The sequence below is a fragment of the Denticeps clupeoides genome, chromosome 9 (assembly GCF_900700375.1).
Source record: "Denticeps clupeoides chromosome 9, fDenClu1.1, whole genome shotgun sequence".
NCBI classification, from domain to species: domain Eukaryota; kingdom Metazoa; phylum Chordata; class Actinopteri; order Clupeiformes; family Denticipitidae; genus Denticeps; species Denticeps clupeoides.
Window position 1 is genome coordinate 14,254,535 of NC_041715.1, and position 23,870 is coordinate 14,278,404.

The 23,870-nt window shown below is 44.2% G+C and overlaps 1 long non-coding RNA gene across 1 annotated transcript; it reads right to left on the minus strand.

Annotated features, from left to right (window-relative positions):
- Positions 1–7,023: 7,023 nt before the first annotated feature.
- LOC114797391 (uncharacterized) lies at positions 7,024–7,624 on the minus strand. Its single transcript, XR_003750854.1, has 3 exons — positions 7,510–7,624; positions 7,178–7,360; positions 7,024–7,075 (listed from the first exon to the last, which is right to left on the minus strand). It is a non-coding gene; the product is annotated as an uncharacterized LOC114797391 (long non-coding RNA).
- Between the last annotated feature and the right edge of the window lie 16,246 nt (positions 7,625–23,870).

A 23,870-nucleotide genomic window follows, 5' to 3' on the forward strand; every position in this document is an offset into this window, starting at 1 on the left:
CATTCAGACATTCAAATCAGGCCTCCATTTGTGACCGGTTGGTCAGATGCCACGCCTACCAATTTGTGAGCAGACAAATGCGTCGGGGCCAGCTTTGAACGCCTTTGTAGGGATTCATCTGGACCTGGCCTAGGTCTGAAAAATTCATGAAAGATGACACAATGTTTATTCTTAATTGCTTTTCTCATGCCTGGCTAAACCACTGCCTGCTCTGTTAACCCACTTGCTTTATTTGGCACATGTCGTAAGACTCCAGGGAGCCTTCCCTCCTCTGCAAGCCTGAGAGTCACTGAGATCTTCTCGACAGTTTGACTTCATTCACCATTTTGAGAATATGACATGAGAGACAGAGAGCTCTTGAAGGGAATAAGTCCCTGACATGTCTGCTTCAGTCCCTCCTCTGATTGGCTGGGCCATGGTTGCTGCACCTTGGGGTAATGTTTTCAGCCATGTTTTATTCATTCCCAGTGTAGCATTCAGGCACTCTGCTGGAGACTATGACATAATCGAGTCTGTGGTAAACACAGATTTAATAGCCAAGCTTCATGTTCCCGTGTCTGGGAGAAATAGCATGCTTGGAAAATGACATGTATAAGAAATGAGCAACAAGGGCAGTGTGGGCATATGAGTCAGTGAGGGGGAAAAGACGAGGCAACAGTGAACGCCTTGAACGCGTTAAGGCGATGAATGACAATTCACAGTAAGATGTGGATACCGTTACACTTTAGCAGAATGTGCGTCTTTGGTATCGATTTGCCACAGCCAAGCACAAGTTCAACACAAACAGAAGTCATTTTCCCTACAACATATCCATACAAATCCTTATCGGGAGCTGCAGATTGTTTAAACCTCCTATCTAATAGAAAAAAAAAACATCAGTGGCTTGGATTTAAAAAAAAAAAACATTACTTCAAATTGTGTTCTTTGAAATGCATTTCAGAGAAGACAAGTGAAATCAGCGGGTGAAATTACAGGTCTAGCTCATGGTCAGAAAAGTCCAAATTTAATCCCTGAGCAGTGCACTGTCCTTGGGCATTCCCATTCCCATCTCATTTTAAATGATCTGACCGCCTGCCAGAATACTGTGAGAGGAGCATGTATTGTTTCGGGATAAATTGCTGGGATTAATTGAGATTAATTGATCATGTGCGCTTAGAGGTGCATTACAACCATTGATTATATAATCAAAAGGCCCAAATTAATATGTATTAGCCTTAGTTTCTAGTTCTTGGACCATGTTCAAAAATGGGCTTGAAATAGAACACAGTATAGTAGACATTGATTGTCCCGCCCAGATCTGGTGGATGCTATAGTCAAGCCACTGGGGAGCGTGGCCACACCCTCTTGGACTGGAGCTCCCACCTCATTGACATTTTGACCTTGAATGGTCACCTGTTCCTTGTCCTGTCTTCACTGATTACCCTAACTGTGTCGATATGTGTTTGCATGAGCAGAGGCCTGCCCCGTCTTCATAAGATGAAGGTTGTTTGAGTGTTTGTGGATAGTTTGGTTGGGACGTTTCGGGTTGTTTTGGATGATCAGTGTTCATCCGAGACCAACTGTGGTCTCGTATCAACATTGTCCTCATTCTGAGTATGGCTTCTGATTTGTGATGTGCTATCAGGCTACCAAGAAGAGCTTTATCTCCTCAACACAATCTTGGGAGAAGGATGGGAATATTTCAGAGCAAGATAATAAATAAATGATTAAATACAGCAAAGAAAATACAGTGGTGATTCACAGTCTGACCCTCGCTGACACACGCAATAGTAAATAAGCCACATTTCTTCCCCATCGTCCAGATGGGCAGGAAAAAATCCAAAACCGTTTAATTCTGTGGTGGAAACCGGCAGCCACAAGCTCTGACAAATAAACAGCACGCCTACTGAATCAAATGTAAATAAACGCTGATTGCCCACGTTGATTCATATTCACAAACCACGAGGTGGCCATTACTCTGGAGAAGAAGTGATCGGAGACAGATTTCCCCCGGCTGCCCCCCATCAGCGTATTTCTCTGTCATGTATCAAGCCCGCCACGTTGATACGGAGCCCCTGGCCTGGCCTGGCAGCGATAGCGACTGTGGCGGGGGCCGCAGCGATGCATCACCGGGGGCAGACGCCATACATCAGAGGGACGTAGCCTGTCAGCGCGTGAATGGGTTTTGTCATGAATTAATAACTGCTGCAAATGTAGCGGCGGGGAAGAGCGCTTTACGGCGCAGAGCCTTTTCATCTTCTCTGATCCGTGCTTCGGGGCACAGGGAGAATAAACAGAAGGTTCCGTGAACAAGGCCCACGTTGAACTGGTGGAGATTGTGTCCTTATTTTCCGATGGAATTGTGGTCAAGTGTGTGTAGATGTGGGGGCAGTTGCTGCCCCCCAACATGGAAAAGTGTGTGTGTGTGTCCACGTTGTGCCATGCAGTGGTAGAATAATAATTTGTCCACCCATCTTTCTACTGGCTTATTGATGAATTATCTAAATTGCCGGTACTCTGCCACCGAGCATCAGTGTCCCGGTGAATAGTAATGACCTTGAATGAATGACACTACCTGGCATCTCCACAAATCAAATGAATGCAAGTGCAGTAGGGTGTGGTCTCTAAAAGCTCCGCCTCCCCCACTTTGCATTGACCGTTTCAGTTTATCCCTAGCACCACGGCCTGGTGGTAGTAGCCTAGTGGGTAACACACTCGCCTGTGAACTAGAAGACCCGGGTTCGAATCCCACTTACTACCATTGTGTCCCTGAGCAAGACACTTAACCCTAAGTTGCTCCAGGGAGACTGTCCCTGTAACTACTGATTGTAAGTCGCTCTGGATAAATGCTGTAAATGTAAATGTAAATGAAGCTATCAAGATAGTAACCATGGTAAAAAAAAGCAGCAGTAACCACGGGGAAAGGGGCCATGAGAGTTAAAGTTTTCAATACCAGTGACATCGCATTCTTATATACTTGTAATAAATAGTGTTTATGCCATCATGCAGTTGCCTGGTGGGTGCTCCAGACAAATAACTAGGGAGCCCCACCCTAGCAACCTTTGACCCTTGCGTCTTAAATAGTTTCCGGTTTCTTGTCCTCACAGATTATTCGAACTGCACCCTATCTGAGTATATTAGCCTGCCTTGTGTCTACACCTTGTGTTTTTTTTTGCTTGTGTCCTGATTTGTGCATAAACAGATTGTAATTGCACCTCCTGCCTCTCCCCCACGGCGTCATTATGACAGTGATGTATTCTATGCCACACGATGCCCAGTGTATGAAGAAAGTTTAAAAAGAAGTGCCTACATATAGCTAGTTTTTGTTTTTCGTGGGGACAGATGCACCATCCACACTGTGCCCGTGCATTACTGCAGGCTAATTAAATAAAGTAATGCAGACAGATCAGATGCATTTGGCTGCTAATCTTATGTTTAGTTTTAGATCGTATTCACTGCATTTTTATTGTTCTAGCTCTATTTTATTGGCCGCTTATTTCAGCATCACCTGGTCCAGAGAGTGGGAAAGCAGGAAAAAAGCCTCGTCGCTGAACCTGTCTGTGTCTTCGTCTCTATGAAGACCACTGCCCCTCTGGGCGGGAATTGCGTACTGCAGGTAATCATGAAATAAAAATAAAATCTGGGCCTTTAAACTGTCAGTTTTCATGTAAGTAGTACAGTCAGAGCCTGTAGTATGAAAAAAGAACTTTGTAGCAGCACTGTTCTAGACTACACACACTCTCATACACACAGTCACCCCTGTTTCACAGCAAATGATGCTCCCTTTGCTCATTTGGGGAAAACAAAGGAACACCAGTCTGGACAGTAGTTGAGCCTTTCTGGATTAAACAGGCCATACTGTGAAGAGGAGGCGAGAAAGGAGGGAGGAAGTCCAGATTCCTCGCCACATTGTGTGTACTTTTCCTCATTCCCAGAATGCCTCCTGCTGCTATCCCATCTGCTGTGGCACTTCACAACATGGCAGCTGGCATCCGAAAAGCTCCGTCTCTCTCAAAATGGCAACAATGGACTCAAAGCTGGCAGATCTGAGGGTGAGAAACATCACCAATGACACCCTTTCGCCTTTCAGGCTCAACCTTTCAGCGGCTGTCCGTGTCCAGCTCACTCAGGACTCACTGTGACCTCTGACTCCTGTAAGTCTGTGTGTGGTGGAGAGTGGGCAGTACCTGTCACCACAAGCGGTGACACAAAGATTGAAATCAGCAAATCAACGAACCGAGATCAACACTCTGTTTTGGAATCAGTCTCAGTATGTGAATGTTTGCACTATAATGTATGCACTATAATGCATATCCACTGTATACACTATAATGGCTAATTAGCTTTAGCCTGGGTCACACATATTAACCAGTGGTAGGGCGTGTCTCTGGTCTCACCTTGTGAAAGACCCTGTGGCTGATACACATTTCCAGTGGGATATTGGAACAAATCCTTTTAAGAACATTCACAGAATGTAAATGATTCAGAACATCTAGTGCAAGAAAAAAATGACTTGCATGGGCCTGACTGATAACATTTCCTAAGGGAAAAATTTGTCATGACCCTTGACCCTTCATCAGAAAGTGTGGGTTCGAAAATAAAAACTTGGAGGAGACCTGCTTGTGTAACGTGAAGTCAATGTCATTGTTAAACACAGCACAGCACACAGTGACGTGACAAAATGTGTCTGCTGATTTTTACATCACCCTTGGTGAACAGTGGGCAGCCATGACAGGCGCTTTGCATGGGTGATTTGAACCCACAACCTTCCTATTATGGATGCATTAGGGGGCCAAACAATGCCCCATAGATATCCGAACCAGCCAGGAGTTGAACCTAGAATCTTCTGATCCATTGTCAGATGCATTATATAATGTGCCACTGGCCCGGCACTCAAGGGCTGAGCTGGGATTCAAACTCAAACTCACCTTGAACATGTGAGTCCACATCACTAACCATCACGCCTCCATGTGGCCCGGCAAAAAAACAACTGCGTTAATTTATTTTAGCACTCATAAAGAAATCATTAATGAAAAGTGAAGTGATTGTCATTGCACTGCAGCACAGCACATGGCGACACAATGAAATGTGTCCTCTGCTTTTAACCATCACCTTTAGTGAGCAGTGTGTGGCACCTCAGTGGCACCTTGGTGGCCACCACTGCCCCTGAACTAATCACGAATGATTAAGTCTGTTCATTTTGACAGAGTTCATGGACTTATTTATAGATTAGCCTCTACTGAAGACACAAGCAGAGTTAAACGGGATAAAGGAGATGTATAGGAGGTGTATAGGAGTAAAGATGAACCTGACCTGTTTAGTAATAGCTGCTCTCCAGTCAGGGAATGTGGGGAACCAGAAACTGAAGCTCCAGCTCTAACAGCCCACTTAAGACACGCCGGAGCTCAATAAACATGTAACAGGGATTGCTCTTCTATCTTAACCTTATGTCCAATTATTGTTTCATAAACCTCATATGTATCTAATTAAGATTTTATGAGCACCATACTTTACCTTCCCACAAATTCTCAGCTCATTTCCGGAAGGTAGAAGCTGTAGATGCTGCACAGGGAATACATAAAAGTGTTTTCGGTTTATGTGATTACTGTTACCGCAAATGCAAGTGTCACAGAATTTATGGTGCTATTTCCCTGGAGTGCTAATTCCAAACTGTATATAAATCACTGTAATGACCAGACTACTCCAGACTAGAAGAAGCCAAGACCATTATTAGAGTCTAACACAGGGCAAAAAAACAAAGGGACAGTCACCTTTTCCCAAAACATAATGGAAGGACATTCAGAACACTTTCCTCAAATCTATTCCCCCCATAAACAGTCTATAAAGTGTGAAAATAAGCTAAAAAAAAACATATTCTTTCAAACTCATCCAATTCAAATGGACCTGAGCAGAAATAAATGTATTCCGGGAACCAGATGGCTGCGGGTTAAAAATCCACATTCTACCATCATGCAGGACGCTTAATCCGAAGTTCTAGGGGGTCTGTCCCTGTAACTCACATCTATAATATAAACTAATGAAAGGACACAGCCACTGGCTGCTGTGGTCCAGCTTTGTTGGTGGCTCACACTCGGTGTTTGTGTTACACAGTGCATTTTTCACAGAGGTCCAACACTGAAGAGTGTAAACTGAACATAAACACATGGAGGACGAGGCAAGAATGTAAGTGAGCAAACAAGAAATCCCCGGAAAATTCATTTTCAGATGCTTGTCTGTTCAAATAGAGAACATGCACGCAGTCGAGTCCTTTCCAGTGTTTTTCTTTCTCTGTCTGACAGGTATGCACACACAGCAAGATTCAGTATGAATGGGCTAATATACACACACACACACACACACACACACACACACACACACTTACACACAAAGAAGCTCATCGCCGCTCTTTTCATATTACTGGTGTTTCCAGCAGTAATTATTAAATTAATCATATTAATGGAACAGCCCTTCACAGGCGAGTCCACCAGTCCACCCAACACAAAGACTGGTCACCCATTCTGTCACTCACCACCTTCTGTATTTACATTTACAGCATTTACCAGACGTCCTTATCCAGAGCGACTTACAATCAGTAGTGACAGGGACAGTCCCCCCCTGGAGACACTCTGGGTTAAGTGTCTTTCTCAGGGACACAATGGTAGTAAGTGGGGTCTGAACCTGGGTCTTCTGGTTCATAGGCGAGTGTGTTACACACCCGCATAGTTCACCAGGGTTATACGAGTTGCTGGTAAACCCTTCCAACAGTGCAGCTGTTTTATCCGTAAAAGTCTCTGTCCCCTCCGGCAGAGTAATGCCGGAATCCAGAGACGAAATACGTCGCCACAGTGAAGAGGGGAGCATGGTGCAGGTGGTGCTGCTTGGGGAGTGTTACTCGGATGTCAGGATGCTGCTGCTGCTGCTACTGCAGTGCACGGTGTGTGTGTGTGTGTGTGTAGGAGTGAATGACAACCTGACAAAGCCATGTCACAAACCGCAGATCACTGAGCTGGAGCTCCTCCTTCTCCTGCCGGTTGCTCATTCGAGGCCGCGGAGAGACGCCGCGGCAACGTTCACCTCGCCTGTGCCTGCATGAAGTCTGCAAACGTATTTAAAAAAAAAAAAGCGAATAAAACCACAGGCCGCGGCTAAAGAACCCGCCTGAACGCCGGAGCGTTCAGAGATCTGTCACCTTTATTACCGGCAAATGGCGTCTTTCATGTGCACACAAAAGCCGCCGCATTGAGGCTGTTCTCAGCCATCTCTGCCTCATTCACCGAGATGCTGTCGGATCTGATGGTTCCTCAATTGGCCCGAAAATGAAGCGGGCGTTTGAGCGCCCGCGCCGCAGCGTTTTCCTGGCACCGAGCTCGGCGTGCTTCACCTGTAAAGCACACAAGGAACAGTAATTGCTTGTCAAAGCTGTCAGGCCAGCTTTTTCTGCATCTGCACCCGCCGACACCAAACAGATATTTACACGAGAAATGAAATTACACTCCTTTCAACGGCCAGCGCCGCAGAAACGTTACTTACTGAGCCGTCAAACTCGCCGAGTCTGTCTGCGCCAAATTGTTTATCTAATCTGTGGGAAAAGACTTTTGTTAAAGGGAGACTTTCCTCGAACCGGCAAAGAGATGCTCCCCTGCACTGGTGGGAGAGGGACCCCAGAGCACAGCTCTGCACCAGGGATCACTTCCGCAGCGCCGAGGCCAACACGGCGGAACCGGAAATCATGTCCGGTATTCCCTCGCTGGCATCCGGCAACAGGTTTTCCGAAAAAATAAACCGCATGTGGGGGAATTGGACCCACGCAGAGAGTGTCCAGAACCCAAAAATCTATTATTAATACTGTTATTCAGGAGGAAATCCTGTAGTGGCCTCTCACGATAATGATAAATCACAGTACCAGAGAACAGATATAACTCGTATTCGTACTGCAGTTACATTTACATTTACATTTACATTTACGGCATTTTGCAGACGCCCTTATCCAGAGCAACTTACAACGTGCAGTTAACAATACTGCTTCTAATTGCCAAAACTGACTACATCGATACCAGCTTATTGGTAATGTATCACCATGAGTCTCATGGTATATTGCTGTATTGATTTATATTTACTGCATTTCCTGATCACCTGATCACTTGTCTACACTCCTATTGTTCTGTCAATATACAAACTGCACGTAAATAAAAGGTTTACAGCATTTATCCGAAGCGACTTACAGTCAGTGGTGACAGGGACAAGTCTCCCTGGAGACACTCAGGGTTAAGTGTCTTGCTCAGGGACACAAAAGGTGTTTGAACCTGTTACTTTGTGATTAATGTAATGCTACAGTTTTGTCATGGTTTTGTCTTGCCTATTTTTTTTATGTCAGGTAAACTGACATGTCTCTCTTTCACTGTTGCTTATACAGTATATTTAATCACACTGTCTTGTTCACTATTGTCCAAGTCTGAGCACAATGTAATCTCATCTGAACCTTTTTTGAGAGGACAGTTCCAGTGGTGGGCTGGCTCCCTGTCCTGGGTGAGTGAGTGCCTGCTCTGTGAGCCATGTGAGAGAGAGTCAGTGAGTGAGTGACATTCTGACTCCAGACTTTGACTTCATTAATCCATGCACTCACAAATCACCATAAATACTTGATTTATTCAGGGGAAGACATACAGTACAGGCCAAAGTGTGGACGCACCTTCTCATTCAATGCGTTTTCTTTATTTTCATGACCAATTACGTTGGTAGATTCTCACTGAAGACATCAAAACTATGAATGAACACGTGGAGTTATGTACTTAACAAAAAGTGGAGACCTGACCTCCACAGTCACCGGACCTGAACCCAATCCAGATGGTTTGGGGTGAGCTGGACCGCAGAGTGAAGGCAAAGGGGCCAACAAGTGCTAAACACCTCTGGGAACTCCTTCAAGACTGTTGGAGAACCATTTCAGGTGACGACCATCGAGAGAATGCCAAGAGTGTGCAAAGCAGTAATCAGAGCAAAGAAACTAGAAAATAAAACATGTTTTCAGTTTCACCATTTTTGTTAAGTACATAACTCCACATGTGTTCATTCATAGTTTTGATGCCTTCAGTGAGAATCTACCAACGTAAATGCTCATGAAAATAAAGAAAACACATTGAATGAGAAGGCCAAACTTTTGGCCTGTACTGTAGGTTTACACCAAGGCACAATAAATGGTCCTAACTGTTTTTCTAAACGTGATCCCCTGAAGCATGTTTTAGAACAATGGCATTCTGCCCTCATGACAGTGACCTTTATGGATCCTTCCAACAAGTGGCATCGGTCATCATTAGGACAGCTGCAGGAAAAGCAATCAGAAGTCACAATGACACACAATTATTCCTGCACGAGGAAAATCTGCCAGGTGAACTGTGACTGGCTGAGGTTTCTTGACACTGGCCCTGGGCAGCCTGACCCGTGTGTAAAATTTCTCACGGCTGACTTCTCTGTCAGAGATGTGGACATGACCTGAGGTGACTTGGTTCTGTTACTGTCTCTGCTGCAGCAGCAAGAGACGAAAGATCCCACCTCAAAGAGGTACAAGCACAACCACGCTGCACACTTGAAATAAGCTAGATTACGTCTTCTGGTGAAACGGCTTGTAATGAAATATCATTTTGTGCTGCTTTCAGCCACAAGTGAAAAGACTCTTTCATCAAAAGGTCCCAGGTATTGTCTGCAACGGTACTATTACAGGCTGTCGAATGTTCAAGGCCAATCACTAGCGCGATATTAATCATTATCATCTCAGACTTGCTAATGCCGAATGCACTTTGATTCGCTTAAACGCTGCGGTGGCAGCTTTTGAAATCTGGGTCCACGGCAAAAGTCTCAGGACCTCGGCCGCTTTGCGAGAACATAATTGCAGCTGCCACACCTCTGAGTGTGAGCGGAGTCGGTCAAAAGGCCTGTAATTCCTCATTATCGCCGACGCCACCACCACCTGCACACTGCACCCACGGAACAATGCCTATTATTTCCGTCCTCGGCCAAGGGCCACCACGGCAGGGGACAGAGGAGTATATTAATTAGACGGAGCCGGGAGGGTGAAGATGAGAGATTGGTGAGTTAATGGGTCCGCTGGAGCCGGGAGACTATTCATTACGTGGCCGGCGGTATCAGCTCCAGCGGAGGTGCCCATAGCCCACCCTCGGGGGACGTCCGTCGACCAGACGCCTGCCTCTATCATCTCCCAATAACCTCTCCAAGGGCACCATTGTGTCCCGCCTTACTTCGTTAAGATTAGGCTTAATGGCCTCCTACTTTAGAAAAAGAGAGGAGTGGATGAAAAAAGAATGAAAAAGTGAAGAGTGTGTCCGACATGAATGAATGCATTCGCTTCCCTTCTCCTCCACATTACAACAGGTGGACGGGCTTCAAAAAGAATGGCTGCTTCCATTCTTCAAAGGCACACAGACGGGAGGGGAGGAAAAGAGGTGGCCTGAACATGCGGAACGCAGGCATGTGTGGTTCTCGGCTGGGGAGAGATGGATTTGAGTCGGAAGACACCGGGTGCACACAGGGAAGAGGGATGAGAACGTGTGAAGGAGATTGCCACAGCTTTGGCAAAGATGCCGCGACGTCAGTATAAGACCTCAGCAGCTTGCTGACAGAAACGTTGATAGTAAGCCTGGTTTTTCATTCCATTTTTCAGTGATATGAAAGAATATCCTTGAGCACAGTGCAGTTTACAGTTGGGACGAGGGACAGTGTAATGTAGGCCAGGACAATTTTTAAAGTTCAGTGCAGTCGGTCTCTACCAGCCAAGACTAAACACAGTGGAGTAACATTTATAGAACGCTCTTTGGCATTTGGAGTTATCAGGGTGAGGAACAGTAGAACAATGGTACTATTATTGATTATTGACACACGCCGCGTCTCTTTGTGTGGCCCAGTAAAATTTTATACCCCATTTATGGCCGATTAGGGGAATATTACCTTTAAATGGACACTTGGCTATGGCTGCTCTGTTTTTCCAGTTAAATAGTGTCTCCGGATTAAGTGATGTGAAAATAGGGATTTTGTATTTAGCCAAGGCTGTTTTGTACCAGTTCCATGTTCTAGTTTAGTGTAGAGAAAATCATTGACCCAAAGAAGTGGCGTGAAACTATAAGAAGGTTTTATTCTCAGTTTGGAAGTTGTTACTTGTGAGGCATATTTCCATTAATTTCCATTAAGGGATGATATCGTTTGGAGTATCCTGGACGACCAGTTAAAATGATGAGAAACTGCCATGGGCCTTATTTTAATGAATCTTCCATATAGCTGTGGTGTTCAGTGGAAAGGGGGTCAGTAAAGTGTTCACAGTCAATACCACTGCACAGTGAAGTGTAGATAGAGATATTATAGGAAATAGACTAAATTTTTGTAATGAATCTAAATAAATATTGTGCTGTGGACCAATACAAGTGTGACAAGTACAGGTGGAGAGTGTCACTGCTGCATCTTCCTGGAGGCCTGAGTTAAGTTCACTGAATATCTTTCCATTGGGAACTGGGTCTTCCAGTTCCTGGGCCTTTTCTCTCTTTCTGTAACTCTTTCTGCCAGGTAACATCAGGATGGAGTGGTTTTAATACAGTGCTTTTGTGTGTAGAGAGAGTTTTTTTTACTATTCTACACAGTTTTACAAAAGTAAAGAGGAGGAAGTCCCCATTCTTTTAAGAGCTGAAATAATCTATTTAAAAAAAAAAAAGGATCTTGTGGTTGAACCGGAAAAATAACTGTATTAGAGTCTATTAGCTATTAAAGGTATTGGTTAGCGTCTCAGGTGACAATTTAATTTTTTATTTGATATTTTACAAGAACAAGTTCATGAAAACAAAATGACAACAAAAATATTCTGATTCGGATTTGAGTCGGAAGACACCGGGTGCACACAGGGAAGAGGGATGAGAACGTGTGAAGGAGATTGCCACAGCTTTGGCAAAGATGCCGCGACGTCAGTATAAGACCTCAGCAGCTTGCTGACAGAAACGTTGATAGTAAGCCTGGTTTTTCATTCCATTTTTCAGTGATATGAAAGAATATCCTTGAGCACAGTGCAGTTTACAGTTGGGACGAGGGACAGTGTAATGTAGGCCAGGACAATTTTTAAAGTTCAGTGCAGTCGGTCTCTACCAGCCAAGACTAAACACAGTGGAGTAACATTTATAGAACGCTCTTTGGCATTTGGAGTTATCAGGGTGAGGAACAGTAGTACAATGGTACTATTATTGATTATTGACACACGGCGCGTCTCTTTGTGTGGCCCAGTAAAATTTTATACCCCATTCAAAAAAGAAAAATGGATCTTGTGGTTGAACCGGAAAAATAACTGTATTAGAGTCTATTAGCTATTAAAGGTATTGGTTAGCGTCTCAGGTGACAATTTAATGTTTTATTTGATATTTTTACAAGAACAAGTTCATGACAACAAAATGACAACAAAAATATTCTGATTCGGATTCTATATCTTTTATCCATAATGGGGGTGTATTGAGGTGCAGACAAAATATCATAAACAATCTGGATTTCTGGCCTGTAATCTGTACTGCAGCATTACCTACAGGCTCTGCCCACAGGACATGAGTGATTCTTTATCATGTGACTGTAAGATGTACAAAGTGCATTTTAGAGAAGTGCGCCGTTTCTTTGCATGTGTAGGCTTTATTTTATTCCTCTGTTTTTTTCTTCTTCTTTTCAACCAACCTGTTACTATAGAAACCAGCCCCAGAAGACAACAAAAATATGGAGGGCAATTGATTGCTCAGTGAAAAAAATGAACAAAACTAACACATAAATAAAATAAAATGAGTAATAAAAAAGAGAAAAACACACCAAATTATTCACAAAGGTCAAATTCTTTAAACAGAGTCCAAAAAGAAGGCACAACGCCGCAATAGTCAGGCCTGTAAGAGCTCGCACACGTCACAGCCCTCCAACCTTTTACTTCCTCCACCGACTCGGCTCACTCCAGGCTATTTTACCAAAAAAGACGCAATTACAGAAATCAATGCCCGGAGTCTTCCAGCTGAGGCAGCCCATGTCCTTTACCGCGGGACAGGGGGCGCAGAAAGCCGGCGGAAGAGGGGTTTATTACCGCAGCGGACTCTTCTCAGCCGCGTGACGCACAGGTCTGGGATCAGGGGAATTACCTGACTGGACGACTGCAGCCAGAATAGACGTGGGTGAAGGTAAAGAGAAAGAGAGGGAGAGAGAAGCGGTAATTCTGGCTCTGAAGCGACTCTGTTTGCTCGCCTCATTCGGGATCGGGGACGCCGAGACTGCTGGCCGTGACACTGACCCACGTCTGATTACAGAAACAGAAGTCGAGGCCTGAAGGATCTTTCCGGAACAAACATTCCATCTGGCCCGGTTTTTGTGCGCACACATCCCACCAGATCCCGGCTTCTCTGGACTTTGCATGCCGGCGGTCCCACACCGACACCCCTCAAACACGCTTCCTCATCATTTTCACATCGGCTAATGAGGTGTCTAATTCATTACTGCGGAACGCTCGCGCTCCCCAGTGCCGCTAATCGCTCGCATCATGCGCAAACAAAGAAGAGGACGAAGCTGCATCAGAGCGAAGCCGCGAACTCCGCCCTCCGAGGTCACGTCTACCCCCATGCACCGCGCTGGCCCACACTCGGGGAGTGGGTGGGCGATGGACTCCAGCTTGTCCCCGAACCAGAAACCAGAGAGGGCTTCAACAATGCCAGGTCGGCTCCAGACCTCGGGCTTGTGCCATGCCCGGCTGGCGCACGTGGCACGCCCGTCTGCCGTGGACGATAAACAGCGAAGAGCCAGGCCGCACGCTGGGATGTTTATTGCATGAAGGGGGAGAGATTCGCTTTCATGTGGGCGGCTATCGCTCCCGTTTGTTTACTCCAGTGAAGTGATTTTTTTTTCACTTTTATTTGGGTGGGGAGATTATATTATACCAGCACCATCACAAGGACAAAATGTGCACTGAGCTTTCAGGAATCTATTATGGAGCGGCCGTGTAAATGATGGATGCCGGGATAAATTAAAGTTCAGCCGAAGGACGCAGACGGAAGCCGGCCGTTCATCAGTCCGCAGTATCCATTAAAACATCTCAATCACCGTGCATCCCATAATACACCACAGCTTATTGCAGCAGATAAATTACACTTTTGCTGTCATTTTTTATGTGTGCATTCATGTCAAATGTCAGGAAGGTACATTGTTTGCAATTTTAGCATCCATCCCATGGTACAACTGCTCACAGTGAGGGTGGGACGTCTGGGTGGTGGTATTATACTCTAATCTCTGCGGCATGGAGTGGCCAGGCGCTGATAATCAGACTGTCTGTGCACGAGTGTGTGAGCAGAGAGAGGGATTACGGCGAATCTGCATCGCCGTATCCCGACACCAGCTCCGCCCTCAGATGCGAGCCGCGCACCCGGCCTCTTCCGTTCAACTTAGCTTCTTAACTTCTGCGTGGCTGCACCGTAAAACCGTCACACACATTCACTGGGTGCATCACTAAAAGGTCGTGTTCTGGGTTGCAGGAAGAATGACACCAACAAAAATGGGTGCTTACGTTTTCTTTTTCGACAAAGCTTTTCTTTCTTGTTTTTTTTCTTCAAAATTTTTCTATATAAATCCTGAGACCTTTGACCTTACACTAGAAAACAACCCCTACGCTTAGCGTGTAGTGAAAAGCCCTTTGAAAGTGTCTTGTGAGACAATATTGCCAGATCACAGACCATGCTCAGAACAATTGTGACAGTTTTTTTTTTTTTACTTTTTTTTTATTCTAGAGTATTTTTTCATTTTAGATCTTAGCAGATGGTGTCATAATTTGCCAGATGCAAAATATCATCAAGAATATTGTGTCATTATTACTAGACTAATTGTTTTCATATGTTTACACCAGCAAATTGATAGCACTGCATTTTCTAACTGCAAGTTAGAATTTCATTTAATAGTCATGATATCATCAAACATTTCTATTATTTCCACAAAAAAAATCACAACCCATTGTTCACATATATTATTAAAAATGGAAAGAAATGACATCTATCACTGTGCGACAACATTAGAAGATCACCGACCTCACCCCCTGACACCAGCAACAGCGTAATACGCTAATTTTACCTCTGGTAAAATTACTCTCACCAGCCTACCAAACACTGGCAAATATGGTAGAAAGTCCTGAGGCCTTATCAATCTTAGAGCTACAGAAACATGCAACATAATGACAGTCAAGCACAGCAACACTCTTTAAATTGCCAGGTTGACAGTGAATGTCGGCTCATCCTTTTAAATGCTGAAAGTGAGTTGGGGCCTTTACACAGACGGGATCCGCATTGAGAAAAATGACTGTGCTGATGTGAGCGGGAGCTCCGAGCGTCCCGTCCCAAAGTCCCAGAGGGAGAGTGACGTACAATGGAAGGAGACAGGGATGGGGAGGCAGGAGATTGATGCCCTCGTTTACCCTCCGACAAGGTGACGACATGACCTGCATAACGAGTTCTGACACTTTAATTAGCTGCTCCGAGATAAACAATAGAAAAAAAGACAGCTTATTCTCAACGGCACTGTTGCAACTTTTGTGTGTGTGTGTATGTGTGTGAGGCTATTCTATTCCATAAATCTGACTGCCATGGATAGCATCCATGGCATTTTTTTGGATGCTGGACCAACAGCAGAAGTTAGAAACATGGTTGGTAAGATGTCCCAGACTCAGACTGTGTAATGTAGGTGTTTCTGATAAGGTGTCCCATGGTTTCATGGTACATATGTACAGTGTATGTACAATGGTAAAAATATGTTTGCAAAACAGCTATTAGCATAGCTTTATGAGGAGATGATTAGAGGGGGTGTGTAGTGTTGTGAGGGAATGTTGCGCATGAGGGGGGTCCTCACAGTGGGCCCATGTTGGAGGGAGGGATGAGGTTTAATTGCAGTGGATGAAGGCGCCCCCTCCTGCAGTGAGAGCTGTGGGGTGGTTCTTGTAATGGGGCTAATAGGTCACCTCTGAGGCCACATGATGAACTGCGGAGCTTCACAAACCACATTACAGTTAACAGCGGCGGCACACCGCACCGGCACACTGCAGTTTCATAAACCGAGGCCATTAACGCAGCAGCGACACACACACACACTCAACACAGCAGCCACCCTCAAACCCACAGACCCACAATCCATTCAGTTCGGCGTGACCATACAACTTCTGGAATTTTTTCCTTTTCTTTTTTTTTTTTAATCCATGCTTTAATTGTCGTATTTAAAATGTAGTACAATAAGACATGGTAATATGCTGGGAAATTAATTAACTGATGCCATGCTTGATTTTTATTTGATTTGGAGGTAATTTGTCTCTGGGTGGCCGCCTGAGAGTGAGACGTGGGCAGAATGGTAATTATCAGGCGCCTCCTCGCTCCCAGTCTGCGTTAGGCCAGTCATTAGGGGACCCACTGCTGTCACCCCAGAAGAGGATGCACAATCTGTCCCTTGCTGAAAGGACTGTGGCAGCATGGGTAATTACTGCTACTAGTGAGATTATTCTAATAGTCCATACACCAGCTGTCCGGGTGTTACAGTATAACTTCGGCTCACTTTTTTAGTGGAACTTACATTGGTGTTAATGAAAGTGATTATCGTCTACGTGAACTAACAGGATGTTGGATTGCAACCTCCCGGTCACCACAATCATTCTGCAAATTTGACCAATGAGTGTTTCTCATGAATTTCCGTAATTATGCGTGTGTATGCATTCACACAGACCAGAAGAAAGGATGTTCAAGATGATGAATGTGTCTGTGTTTCTATGTGTATGTATGTTGGCCAGTTTATCACAGATCAGGTGTTGGAAGTGAGAATAAAACAAATTCATATTTTAATGTGCAATTTTATGATTTCAGACTCTCCAGCATCTTAATTGAAAAAATAAAATAATAAAACATTGCAAATTGAACATCTTTCTTTTGAAATATGTTGATGCAGATGACATAGAAGACCCAGTGACAATTCTCTCAACCGTGATCATGTCCTTTTGGTGGTGTGCAGTGTGATAATAACGTCAACCAACTGCAGTGGTGACATTACAGTCACGTGAGAGGAGCTTTTGTTCCACTTGGCTATTAGTGGTAAATCTGCCCCAACAGAACTGGGGTGATGAAGGCAAGGAGTGGGGCAGCCCACTAATGCACGAGGCGAATGAGATTCCTCCATCTATGTCATCCGGCAAGGGCCTGAGGAGGAAACCTCACATACTTCAGCATGAGGACTGTCAATATAAACATATTAATTGCTGAAATGTAATTTCTACACAATTATTATTAACATAGCTGCCTTTTTATTACTTCATAATCATTCTTGCCACATATAATCCTAACACAAAGATGGAGATGGACAGTGAATGAGTTTTAAAGTCGATTCAGATGATGCATCTGTGCATATTTGTCTCTGTCATAGTTCAATGTATGCATTATATTAAAATTTTGCATTAAGAATGAATTGTGATCAATCCTAAAAAAAAATGTGTAATTAATTTGCTCAGATACATCAATCCATTGGCAGCCCTAGTTGTATGTGGTAATCGAACATGCAGAGCTCCTCCTTGCGACGGAGACCTAGTTGAGGGTTAAGTGGGACTGGCAGTGTTGGAGATGCTGCAAACAGTGAGCAGCGGGTGAGATTAGCGTTGACCCTGAGTGTTGACCCTCCGCCAGGCTCTGCATCCCACCTGAACCTCTCTGCCTCCACGGCACCTCGCTCAGTGCCTGTGACTGACAGGAAGTGAGGTCACCCATCGTGGACCCAGCACCAAGTGATCCCGCAGATGCTTTGGCTTCAAAGGCTGGAAACGGTCTGAGGTGCCGCGCCTTCATGCCCACTCACCAAACTAACGCTGAGGCTCTCTGGAGAGACTGCGGGATTTCGAGTGGAGATGGGCTGCAAACTCCAATCCAAATTGATCGTGGGCTGGAGTGGTTCTGATTGTTTATTTGCCAAATCCTGCAGCGTCGCAGCCAAATTACAACTACGACACGAGTTCTTACATTGTTCACACCCAGATTTCACCATATCTCCTTGAATTGTGCTAAACTCACCCAATTAGTTAAATATGCACAACAAAAGTGATCACTATTTTCATGTTATTAAAATGGATCTGTGCAAATCCATACTCTTGGTGAAGAAGTCAAAGAAAGAATCCCCTCTGGGCCAATTCCTGAGACGCAGGAAGAAGCAGCTCTCATGGTGCAATTACCCAGACAAGCAAGCAAAACCTATCAGCATCATTTCCTGATTGCCAATTGTCATTAAAATCGACACCTGAGGATGGCGCTGACCTCCACATCGGGTTTATGTCCGCTAAATGCGCAATTGGACGCAATTTGGTACATTTCTAATTACTTCGTTTCATCTGCGCAGTGTGCTCCGGGAGGGGAAACAAAGCTTTTTGCTCTCTTGTGAATGTTTCCTCAACACTGGCTCGGTTTTTTTCTATTGCCTGCCTGTTTGAGGAGGACTGGAATAAAAAAAGTAAATGGGGGCATTATGAAATGACAGAAAAGACGGCATTCATTGCATGCTCCTCTTGCTTCTTTTCCTCATTTCCATGACAAATAGACGGAGACAGGCATCATTCCCTATTTAAACATTCCGAGGCATTATGGTGTAATGTGTTGCCCTCTCAAAGCTATCATCTTTTTTCTGTGGCCTCGGTGAAGAAGAAAACGAGGTGACGTGCTACAGCAGATGAAATGTTTTACACAAGATGTGCATGAAAGATTCCATTTTATTTTGCAATTCGTAAAGTTTGTTACCAATCGCCAGTCAAACAGAGCTGAGGCTGAAACTGGGGAATTTAGAATTGCAGTGTGTAATACCGCTGGGATCAGTATTTCAATAACCAGGTAAACTTCTCCAAACCATCTTATCATTGGACTACGTTCGCACACTGCTCCCCATGCATCTTTCATGGCTGCCCACTAAAATGGGTAGGAAGGGTTAAAAGCTGAGGACACGTTTCATGGTGTGCACTGGGTGCTGTGCTGAGGTGTGTCACATGTGGAACTCCATGTCAGATCTACAACCCAAGGTAGCAGCGTTCTTGAGGCAGCATTTTTACAGTTTAACATTTCGCATTTAGAGCATATATCAGACGCCCTTATCCAGAGCGACTTACAATCAGTAGTTCCAGGGACAGTCTCCCTGGAGCAACTTAGGGTTAAGTGTCATTTTCACTTCAAGCCCTGTTTAGGCCATTCTCAGCATGAACAGAGTCTTTTTAATTCCAACGGCAGTGTTTCTTTGCAGTGCAACATGGGGTTAGCATGGAATAAGGCATACTCAGGATTTACATAAAAAGAAAAAACAAACAGCTGGTAAAGACTCTTTTTGTTAGTGTGTAATTATTTCTGTCACTCAAAAAATGATCATATCTATGATTTTAAAATGGGAGGAGCTAGATGACTGACAGCTCTCATTACGCACATTCCTTCGTTAAAGATGTGTGTGTTTCTTCCTTGCTATGTCTATTTACTTATGTAAATCCTTCAAGCTTAGACATACAAACAAGACCCATGCTTTGTGTGTGGTGCTGCTGCACCTGCTTGAAAATCATGGCCTAAAATTACTAAAGCTGATTTGAAGACATAATGTAAAGTATTAATTCTCAAATTGCTGACTTACATATTTCTTATGTCCCTCCCAGCAGAAAGTGCATTGACCTGCCTGGGCATGAAGAAATGTATCAAAGCAGAGCTCTCAGCTCAAGCAGAACCCCTTTTAGACCCATTTCAGGGTACAAGATTCCACAATCTCCTAGATCTAGAGGGCAGTGGGAATTATGCCAGGCTGCTCTTTGTTGATTTCTCATCTGCGGCCAGTAGCATTCATCCTGATCTGGATGCTGAGAAATTGCTCAATGACTAGCCTTGAACAAAGCTTATTAAGCTGGACACTTGATTTTCTCAGCCACAGGTGTCAGAGGGTGAAGGTTAACAGTGAGCTGCCCAGTGTGGCTCCCCACTGGGGTGTGTTCCTTCCATACCATGCTCAAACGGCCACCACAGTCATCACACTAACAGGCACATTATCCAGTTTTTTTCAGCATGACCTAGTGATCCATGATAAAAACCCCAAAAGCCGAGTGCATGTTTAAAACTCCTTAAAAGTCCAATTGCTCTTAAAGAGATATTTCCATTCCTATACTGTACTCAGAAAAAAGGAGGGATAGCCATTGCTAGCTACCTATTTATATATTTTCATTATTGTGTTATTACATTTTTACTTCTCTATTATCATGTGTCAGTTTTTGTTTTACTTAGATGTTGCATTTTCTGTGTTGTATGTTTTCTTATGTTGTATATTCCTGCACACAAATCGGCCAGGGGAGACAAAGAATAAATGTAGTTTAAATGAACACAGTTAAAAGCTACAACTATGCTTATTTTATAAGAAGACACATTTGGTAAGATATTATGCACGCTGATGCCAGAGGCAGACTCAGAAAAGCATAAAATTGCAGTTAAAACGTATTATCACCCATTGGCCACAACGTCTACATTATGGGATAGAGGTACCCGATTGTTCTTGACATTGATTATATGTGTCAATATCTGACAATATGGCAAAGCTGTTTTTGCTTAATTTCAATACAATTGTTTGTCAATGAAATATAAAGATGACCTTCAGCAGAAAGTCCATATCAGATTAAAGAGTAAAACAAAGCATCTTCCAGTCAACGTGAAAGGCATATGGCCACCGACAATGCTAATCAATGCCAGCTAGTTATCCTATAGTGATTATATCCTTTCCATTAGGGGCTAGGGTTCACACTGGAGTCTTTAATGGCGTCGAAGTGTCCCTGTGGCCAGAACGACAGCAAATGCAGCTCCTTCCATGCCCCTCCCCCATCACGGTTCTCTTTTCATTTGTATAGTGGCCATCTCTTCATCACCAGTTTGTACCTAGTTGTGTTTTGGCCAGAACAATACGTTCTGCTCGGCAGCTTGGTTCAGTGTCCATGGCAGCAGGCCGGCCTTGCATTAAGCACTTGAGTGTATGGAGAGTAGGTAGTTGTGCGGTGTCACACTTCAAAACGGGAAAAGCTGCAATTACGCCCCCATTGTCATTCAATAATGAGCTCCCATCATGCCATTGTATGGCACATGAAAAGACCAGGGTAATTGCATCAGTTTGTGGCATCTAACAAAGACACCCTCTTTTTCAGCTTTGCTGGTTAATTAAAATGATACACTTTACAAAATGCACCCAGCATTAGGTTTAAACTCTGCAAATCCGCAATAACACCTTCCAAAAGGGACGGATGCGGCACCTGCCAGCATGCAGCTTTGCTGGGTAATGGTGACTGACTCCTCATTTAGACTGTTTACCTTATTTTGCGTTCTCCGTTCCCATTCCATCCTTGTGAACAGCGCCATGGCTAATAGAGCATGTGATGAAAAGTAAATACTAGCCGGGATAGGCAGGTACTGCATGTAATTAGATGAGTGATACTGTGTAAACAACATGGCTGTATTCGTTTTATTGTGGTGAATCTTGGGGATGTTTACCAGAAAGCTTTGTGCTGGACAGGAATTGCTTAGTCCTGGTCAGGGTCAGGACCAATCTAGGGTCAGGTGTCATCTAGGGTCTTGTGTTTGTGGGGAGTGGTAGTCTAGCAGGTAAGGAAAAAACGGACCCGTTATCAGAAGGTTGCCGGTTCGAATCCCGATCCGCCAAGGTGCCTCTGAGGTGCCACAGAGCAAAGCACCGTCCCCACACACTGCTCCCCGGGCGCCTGTCATGGCTGCTGCTCACAAAGGGTGATGGTTAAAAGTGGAGGACACATTCCATTGTGTCACCATGTGCTGTTATGCAGTGTTTCACAATGACAATCATTATATATATATATATATATATATACACACACACACACACACACACACACACACACACTCTCTTGCTGTGTTTTTCAGAGTGAGAAAACTAGATCACATACAGGCACCATTATGGAGTGTAAATCATCTTAATTCAAGATAAAATATGATGTGACATGAGCTGGAATGTATCAGACTTCCTTTACAATGTCTCGACACACACTGCTCACAAAACCAATAAAACCAACTGGATTCAAAGGATTTAAAAACATTTTAGGGAACTGAAATTAATGGATCATCAAAAGAAGCATTTTGCACATCTTGGGTTTAGAAGGTTATGTCAAAGGGTGTGTGATGCATGCAAGTTGACCAGCTCTGGTCCCATTCAATGCAAAACCCTTTATCCCTGTTATGTTGTTATGGTGATCTTTCTTCCAGAACCATTAGATGGGCCTTTCAAAAATTCAACTGTTCTGACACCTCACCAAAACTCCTTGAAGGTTTGCTTGATCATCATCTACGTTCCAGATCTGTTGCTGTAGCTACATCATCAGCTGTTGTATCAGTTGTGATCAGCTGTTATTTTCTGTAATATATCCCATAATTACTTCAACAATCTGTTGGAACAAATGGAGCAAAACCCGCTGTTGACTCAGGCTCTACATATTACAGCCTGAGTCGAATTGTACCTCTCGTTAATCCTGTCCCACATTGCAAGTGACTTTGCAATATATATGCCACCGCACCGAGTGTGAGAGTTACACGGAGGAGGAAATCTCCGACATGGAATAATGGCGGTGCACTGGGCGGCATCGTTTTGTTAGATTTGAAATCATATTTTTGCAATGCGATTCAGTCAAAGAGATTACGGGGGAAGATTGGCCCATAGGTTATGCGAAGCGGCTGGAATATTGATGGGGCATGGTGCAGAGAAATGAAAGACCTGCGTGCGGCAGAGTTGCCACTTCATCTGCCAGTGCAAGAGGGAATCTAATATGCGCCCCGTAATGAAAGCTCTCAGGGGGATCCTCACACTGCTCAGAGGGCTTTGCACAGCCCGTTCAATCATAAACACATTGCATGCTGCAGCACAGAGGAGGCTTTAGGCAGCAACACAGTGATGCCTGAGGAGAAAATGAGAAACGGATAAACAGGTATGGAAAGAGCGAGGGAGCGGAAAAGTTCGGTTGCGGCCCGACTCAATCCTGATGCCGTTTCTAATATGTCTGGGTAAACGTCACAGTGATTCATGCTGTGAACTCCTCTGGAATAGGCCGCTGTCTTTGTGTGATGATGGTAATGAGCTGTATTTATTAATTTATTATTAATAAAGTCAAATGAACTTATTTTAAGATCAAATATGTGAACATATTGTAAAATACTGGTTACTGGTAGATATTTTTGGGAAGGATTTTGCATTCATTTGTTATTTCATTCATTTTTTTTTTTTTATCTATATTAAGCTCTGTCTATAAATAATTTTATGAACAGGATTTGGAGTGTTTGAGGCATTCTTCCATGACAGTTGCTCCATATTAGAAAAGTGAAGTGATTGTCATTGTGAAACAGCAAAGCACATGGTGACACAACAAAATGTGTCCTCTGCATTCAACCATCACCCTTAGTGAGCAGTGGGCAGCCATGACAGTGTGTGGGGACGGTGCTTTGCTCAGTGGCACCTTGGCGAATCGGGATTTGAACTGGCAACCTTCCAATTATGGGGTGGCTTCCTTAACCGCTAGGCCACCACTGCCCCAATGGGGGAGCATCTGGCAATTCCACAATTCCACCTTGATTCTGTCCCTGGTCCAAATGGATGGTGAGGACACTGTCTCCTTTTCCACCTTCCCCACCTGCAGGTCAATCCAGAGAAGCCCAGAGGCATCAGCAACTAATGGTTTTCCAAAGCAGAGATTTTTCAAGTGTTCTGTGTTTAATGGTGCAAATGATCTACCAACCTTCACCTTTTATTTGATAACTGAAGCGCAGGAACAAATGACACAACTGTAAGCGTGCAAAAATGTGGGCCATGTA